The sequence below is a fragment of the Prosopis cineraria genome, unplaced genomic scaffold (genome assembly GCF_029017545.1).
Source record: "Prosopis cineraria cultivar Desert tree isolate PC_DT_omini unplaced genomic scaffold, ASM2901754v1 PC5, whole genome shotgun sequence".
Lineage (NCBI taxonomy): Eukaryota > Viridiplantae > Streptophyta > Magnoliopsida > Fabales > Fabaceae > Prosopis > Prosopis cineraria.
In genome coordinates, this window is record NW_026555336.1 from 16,009,913 (window position 1) to 16,018,097 (window position 8,185).

At 36.5% G+C, this 8,185-nt stretch overlaps 1 non-coding gene across 1 annotated transcript; it reads right to left on the reverse strand.

The window, feature by feature from the left end:
- Positions 1 to 633: 633 nt before the first annotated feature.
- On the reverse strand, positions 634 to 740 carry LOC129312216 (small nucleolar RNA R71). Its single transcript, XR_008593467.1, has one exon. It is a non-coding gene; the product is annotated as a small nucleolar RNA R71 (small nucleolar RNA).
- Between the last annotated feature and the right edge of the window lie 7,445 nt (positions 741 to 8,185).

Below are 8,185 nucleotides of genomic sequence, written 5' to 3' on the forward strand. Positions count from 1 at the left end.
TGTTCTTTGTTCTTAATTTTTCTGAGCTTCATTAGTGCATGACCCAAAGAAAACATACCTCTTTTGTTGAATTAGATCCAGAAATTGAAAGGACTATTTCTAGATTGAGAAGATCACAACCTATTCTTGATTCTCATTTAGTTTGTAATTCAATAATGGAAGGTATCTTAGGACATGAGCATGTGCATAATGAGGGCCATGGGAATGGGAATGAGAATTTGCATGATGATGGCCATGTAATAATGAATTTGAAGGCTTGCATAACCCTAGAGAGGAGAGGAGCATTAGGCAATGAACTCAACCTAATTGGCATGATAATCCTTATGGCTTATATGTTCCTCCTACTAATGTTCAATTTGAAATAAATCCTCCTTGATTAATGCATTGCCTAAATTTCATGGGTTATCGGGAGAGGATTGCTATAGGTTTTTGCATACTTTCCTATTGGTTTGTGATCCTATGAAGCCTATGCATGTAAATGTTGATGATGTTCAAGCTAAGGCTTTTATATTTTCTCTTGAAGGTTTAGCAAAAGAGTGGTATTTCAACTACCCTTCTTATGTGAAAGTGAGCACATGGGCCGAGCTAAGAAGACTCTTCTTAGATAAATTCTTTCCAAATTCCAAGGTCACCAATTTGAGGAAGCAAATCTATAGGGTCCAACAAGGAGAGGATGAGAGTCTCTATGAGTATTGGACTAGATTCCAAGGCCTTATGGCTAAATGCCCACAACATCAAATTTCTAGTGAGAATTTAGTCCAATATTTCTATGAGGGCTTGATTCCAAGAGACAAAGTTAACATTGATGCCGCTAGTGGTGGATGCTTGATTGACCTCACTTCCTTAAAGGCTTGGAAACTAATTGACAAGATGGCTTCAAGTGGTGCTCAATACGCTACAAGGGAAAAGATAAATGTGAATATGGTAGGTTCCTCAATTCTTAATGATTCATATGTGGACTTGCTAGCTGCCAAGATTGGGAGAATGTTGGCTCCACAAATATCTCAAGTGAGCAATGTAAGTACTTCTCAAGCACTTGTCCCTTATTCTTGTACTTTTTGTCACTCACCTATGTATGTAGAAAGAAATTGTCCTATTAAGTTTGAACAAGTAAATGCTATCTACAATGGAAAGCAATCCTATGGTGGGAGGCAAGGGCAAGGAGCTTATTCTAACTACTTACAACCCTTCATGGAGAGACCATCCTAATTTCTCCTATTCAAATCCAAATGTGGCTTTACAAGACAATCAACAAAGAGGATCCTATCAAAACACCTTCGGCCGTGACCCTCCACCTCATTTGTCTCAAGGTACCTCCTCTCAAAGCTACAATCCAAGTGGTAATTCTCTTGCACCTTCATCTAATTCTTATAGTGACAGGAGGCTTATTCCAATTGAGAGTTCTTCTAATTCGAACTCTTCTAATGATGTGAATATCCTTTTGAGGATGATTTCTTTGTTAGGTGTAAGTTCCATTGAGTTATTGCTTCATGATGCTTGTGAGTCTCACATGCTTGATTCTTTCTCACATGTTGATGATGATTTGTCTGTTGTTACTACTACATGCATTGATAGATGTAGTTGTCCTATTTGTTTAGAGATTGATGCATGCTTGAATGATACAAACTACTTTCTTCTCATGATTTGTTTAAATATCTCTCCTATGCTTGATCTTGAAATGCTTGAGAAGGGTATATCTTCTTGTGTTGTAGGTACTAAAGCCAATAAGGCCGAATCTGTGAGTTTTTCTCCACTCGAGCTTGATGTTCTTAGGATTCCCAAGCTATTAGAAGAAAATTCTACACTTTCACAATATCGAGGCCGTGGCTCAAGTCCAAGCATGAGGACAAGTTGCAAGAAAAAGGGAGGTTGTAAAGAAAGAAGAGGATAAATCAAAACAAGTGAGAAGCCTAAAAGACAAGAGAGTACCATGGAATATTCCACCAATTTAGACTTAAAGAAGCTCATTCCCTCTTGTGTAAGACACCTACCTTGGAGTTAAAGCCTTTACCATCCAATCTCAAGTATGCAAATCTCATTGAGAATGAGAAGCTTCCGGTATAATTTCTAACTCTTTGTCTCTCGAGAAGAAAATGTATTGCTTGATGTGTTGAGAAAGAACGTGCATGCTATTGGTTGGACTTTGGCTGACATTCCTAGTATTGACCCTATTATGTGCCACATAAATTTTTCTTGAGGATAATCTAAGCCCGTTAGGCAACCACAAAGGAGACTTAAACCCTTGATCTTAGATGTGGTAAAGAAGAGGTTGTCAAGCTACTTAGTGCTGGGATCATCTATCCTATAGCTGATATGAGTGGGTGTCTGATAGAACACATTTGTTACCCACTTTTATTTGTCAATTAGGACCATTTTATTAATGATTTATCACCTTCAAGTGCACAAATTGCATTAGATTTGGAACTTTGCCTAAGTTTCTAGGTTCAGTGCACTAGGGGCATTTTGGTCCAAAAAATGAACTTTTGAGAAAATGTACAAGAAAAATTGACAAAGTGCATTTTATGTCCAGTTGATGAATGGTGAAATTATATTTTTAAAATTCATTTTAGTTTGGGAGTAATTAAATAAAAAAGTCAACACTTTCTTAAGTGTCTTAGTTTGTCCTAGTTTTTGGTTTGCCTTTGTGTGAAAATTTTATATAATTTTGTGCAGCCTGAAATTGGTTAATTTAAAAATTCTCCCTTCTAATTATGAATTTAATTCTGGACATGAATTAGATTTTATTATATCATATGCTATTTAATTGAATTATGTGATTTATGTGACATAGGTGGCATGTGACTTGTGCATCAATTGGGCAATTGAGGTCAACACTCCTTGAGGTCAATGGCTGATGGTTTGCACGTGAATTATGATTATTTTGAGGGATTAGATCAGCTAAAATGATGTGGATGACACATGAAAATTAGGCACACATTGGAATCATCTACAAACCAATAGGAAGTTGCCACCTTGCAAGTGTGACAAGGCTCCCATTTACATTTTAATTTCCTTTTCCTTATTTTAATTAAGCTTCAGCTGATGGGAGACACCAAGGAGCACGCCATTTTAAGTCCCAAATGGGATCCAACACATATCTCATTCATCTTCCACATTCTCTCTCTCTTGTTCATAGTGTTCTTCATTTTCTCTCTTTTGTTCTTCATTTTCCAGCACCCTAACCTCCATTTTCAGCCACCAAACCTCCACAAAACTCATACCATTCTTCTCCTCTCTTCATTTTCGTTCCATCCCTTCCATTTTCACAAGGATTGAAGCTCATTTTCATCATTCAAGAGCTATGGAGTTTGGCCTTCACAAGCAATCACTAGGGTTCTTGAAGATGAAGATTGGCTAAGTTTCTTTGTGGAATCCTAGAGAGATGAAGATGGAGGATGAGTCTTGAGCTTCAAATTGGCTAAGTTCTTTTGTTTCCTATCCTTTTCTCTTTTTTACTAGATGGTTAGATTCCTTAATCTAGGGTTTAATCATCTTAGCTTATAAATTCTAATTTGAATTTGATGTTGATGTAAAGAGAGAGGATTGTTTCATTTAATTTCTTCCTTGGACAGCCATGACTGAATTTTGCCACTCTTTGTTTGGCACATAATCTTGTGTTTTTCAATTAGTGAATTTCTTGTGTTAATATTGCATAATCTTGTGGTGTTAATGCTTGTGTTGTTGAGTAGCTTGACATAATCTTGTGGTTGCTCAATTTATGTGTTTGACCATGGCTGTTGAGAGAGGATTTTGAGTGAATCACTTGGCTAATGTCTTCACCAATTGGTTAATTGAACTAGGGACTTTAATCTAAGACCTAGGGAGGTTAGCTAATTAGGTTAATTGGCTTAGGATAATTTTCTTAAGTCATGACAGCTTTAGTCAAGAGGAAAGGGAAGCTAAACTTAGCCTAATCATGAGAAGATAATGAGTCCAAAATCAACTAATCTCTAGGGTTCCATTATTGTAAAAAGGGAAGTTCATTTCACTCACTTTCACTAGCATTTTAATTACTTGCACATTAGGTAATTAGTTTAGATAATTAGCTAGGTAACAAATTCCTACAAACTTTGGTTGATTTATTTCACTAGATAACTTTCAATTAGACTTAAAACCATTCCTTGGGAGATGACCTAGGGTTGGCCCTATATTGCATTAGGGTTAGCTTTAGTGTAATTTTGAGGATAAGCGACTAATTTCCTATCAAAATTTTGGCGCCGTTGCCGGGGAATGGTTTAAGTTTAATTCTAAGGTTGTTTAGTACTTAATTTACATTTTTAGTGTTCCTGGAAATTTTTTTGAAAAATTATAAAAATTTGTGTTTTGTGTTTTTTAGTGTTTTTGTGTGTTTTTTGAGTGTTTTTATTCTGTTTTGAAAAAGAAAAAAAAATTAGTGCAATTTTCGTTGGTTTGGTGTAGAGCTGAAAATACTCTGTTTCTAGTGTCTCTGTCTGAAATTGAAAAATTAACTGGGAATGAGTCTGAGGGAATTTGAACTTGAAATTTATTTCATTGAAAGCTCTATATCTTAGCTTCACTTTAAAATTGGTTTGGTCAATTTTGGACGTGGAAGTGTCCTGTGGAAATTTTACAATCTAACAAGGTCCAGGGAGCCATTACAGAGGATTCCCAAAACCCTGTTTCAACTTTGAGTTAGCATATCTTCCTCTTTGTGCGTTCAAATTGATTGATTCTAGTTTCATTTTTCTTTCACTGTCTTATCTTTGTTTTTGTGTTTGTTGTGTTTAGGATTTTCTTCAATTTTTCCATTTTCCTATTTGAAAGTTTGTTAGAAGCTCTGAAGGTCTTCTGGACGAAATCCTGTTTCTCCAGACCTGAGGACCAACTTGTGAAAAATTCTGGGAACGATTGGGAGGATTTTTAATCTAAAAGTTTTATATAATTTTCCTGTATATCTCTTGTGTTTCTCATAAAAGTTTCAGGGGAATTTATCATGTGGATTTGCTGATAGAAAATTCACAAGTTCACTGTCTCCAGAGAGCCTACTGTGCGAATTCCAGAATTGCCAAAGCTTCTTGATTGAGCATTTCTAACTCTCTTTCTACTTGTTTGGTGTTATTTTTTTTCATTTTGTTGCTATTGAGTATATTAAAAAAAAGAAAAAAAATTATTTCTCTTGCTTTTGTGTGTTTTGAATTGTTTCGTGTTGATTTGCATTTTAGTTTAGCTTGTTCTTTGTTCTTAATTTTCTTGAGCTTGATTAGTGCATGACCCGAAGAAAACATACCTCTTTTGTTGAATTAGATCCAGAAATTGAAAGGACTATTTCTAGATTGAGAAGATCACAACCTATTCTTGATTCTCATTTGGTTTGTAATTCAACAATGGAAGGTATCTTAGGACATGAGCATGTGCATAATGAGGGCCATGGAATGGGAATGAGAATTTGCATGATGATGGCCATGTTAATAATGAATTTGAAGGCTTGCATAACCCTAGAGAGGAGAGGAGCATTAGGCAATTAACTCAACCTAATTGGCATGATAATCCTTATGGCTTATATGTTCCTCCTACTAATGTTCAATTTGAAATTAAATCCTCTTTGATTAATGCATTGCCTAAATTTCATGGGTTACCAGGAGAGGATTGCATAGGTTTTTGCATACTCTCCTATTGGTTTGTGATACTATGAAGCCTATGCATGTAAATGTTGATGATGTTCAAGCTAAGGCTTTTGTATTTTCTCTTGAAGGTTTAGCAAAGGAGTGGTATTTCAACTACCCTTCTTATGTGAAAGTGAGCACATGGGCCGAGCTAAGAAGACTCTTCTTAGATAAATTCTTTCCAAATTCCAAGGTCACCAATTTGAGGAAGCAAATCTATGGGTCCAACAAGGAGAGGATGAGAGTCTCTATGAGTATTGGACTAGATTCCAAGGCCTTTTGGCTAAATGCCCACACCATCAAATTTCTAGTGAGAATTTAGTCCAATATTTCTATGAGGGCTTGATTCCAGAGACAAAGTTAACATTGATGCCGCTAGTGGTGGATGCTTGATTGACCTCACTTCCTTAAAGGCTTGGGAACTAATTGACAAGATGGCTTCAAGTGGTGCTCAATACTCTACAAGGGAAAAGAGAAATGTGAATATGGTAGGTTCCTCAATTCTTAATGATTCATATGTGGACTTGCTAGCTGCCAAGATTGGGAGAATGTTGGCTCCACAAATATCTCAAGTGAGCAATGTAAGTACTTCTCAAGCACTTGTCCCTTATTCTTGTACTTTTTGTGACTCACCTATGCATGTAGAAAGCAATTGTCCTATTAAGTTTGAACAAGTAAATGCTATCTACAATGGAAAACAATCCTATGGTGGGAGGCAAGGGCAAGGAGCTTATTCTAATACTTACAACCCTTCATGGAGAGACCATCCTAATTTCTCCTATTCAAATCCAAATGTGGCTTTACAAGACAATCAACAAAGAGGATCCTATCAAAACACCTTTGGCCGTGACCCTCCACCTCATTTGTCTCAAGGTAGCTCTTCTCAAAGCTACAATCCAAGTGGTAATTCTCTTGCACCTTCATCTAATTCTTATAGTGATAGGAGGCTTGTTCCAATTGAGAGTTCTTCTAATTCAAACTCTTCTAATGATGTGAATGTGTTACGTAAGCAGTTGATTGAAATGAACTCTTTGTATAAAAACATGTATGATGGCTTAGGGAACAAGAGAGAGTATGGGTAACAAGTGTGAGAACATGAACTCTAAAATTGATGCCCTTACTTCTCAAATGAATATGCTTGCTAACCAATTAAGTGCAGCCAATGCTCAAGCCTCTACATTACCATCCAACACCGTTGCTAATCCTAAAGCTAATCTTAATGCTATCACATTGAGGAGTGGCAAGGAGTTGGAGAAAGAGTGCAAGAAGACAAAAGACAAGGGAAGGCCGAGAAGCCCTCTTTAAATTCTTCAATTGATGTTAATGTTTCTAGTTCTTCTTTTGCTCCTAATGATGCATCTTTTTGTAGAGATGATGAGGATGAAAACATTGAGGAGATCATATGTGAGCAACCACCATCTAAGGTGGAAAAGGGGACTATGGCCGAGTTGTTTAGTAAGGAAAAAGAGGGAGAGGCCGAGCAAAGTGAAACAAGAAAGGAGAGTTCAAGGAAGGAAGAAGGAAAGCAAAGTCAAGAGATTATGAAGAAGCTTCCTTTTCCACAAGCACAAGTGGTCCCTAAGCAAGTGAAGGGACAATTTGATCAAGAGGTATATGATTTCTTCCATAAGATTCATGTTAATGTACCCTTGATGGATGTAGTTAAGAACTTTCCTAAGTATGCCAAATTTTTGAAAGATTGTTGTACAATAAAAGAAAATTTAGGCCTAATGCAAAGGTACAATTACCCTCATCTGTGAGTGCTATCATGAAGCCTCAACTCCTATAAAATGTGAGGACCCCGGTTCCTTCACAATTCCATGCAAGATTGGCAACACACATTTTTCTCATGCATTAATAGACTTAGGTGCAGCCATTAATGTTATGCCTCTTTCAATTTATCATGCCTTGAGTCTTGATTGCATGCATAAGACACCTATGATATGCCAATTAGCGGATAGAAGTGTTAGAAGACCACATGGAGTAGTAGAAGACTTGTTGGTTTGTGTTAAAGGTCTATTATTCCTGTGGATTTCTATGTGCTTGATATGTCAAAGAAGGGAGTGGGATGATATTTTGATTTTAGGAAGGCCATTTATGAGGACTGCCCGTACATTGATTGACATGGAAAAAGGTAGTTTGATTTTGAAATGTGGAGAGGATCATTTATTTTAATATATATGAAGCATGAACATCCTTTTGAGGATTATTCTTTGTTAGGTGTAAGTTCCATTAGTTATTGCTTCCTGATCATGATGCTTGTGAGTCTCACATGCTTGATTCTTTCTCACATGTTGATGATGATTTGTTCTCTTGTTACTACTACATGTATTGATGGAGTAGTTGTCCTATTTGTTTAGAGATTGATGCATGCTTGAATGATGCAACTACTTCTTCTCATGATTTGTTTAAAATATCTCCTATGCTTGATCTTGAAATGCTTGAGAAGGGTATATCTTCTTGTGTTGTAGGTACTAAAGCCATAAGGCCGAATCTATGAGTTTTTCTCCACTCGAGCTTGATGTTCTTAGGATTCCCAAGCTATTGGAGGAAATTCTACA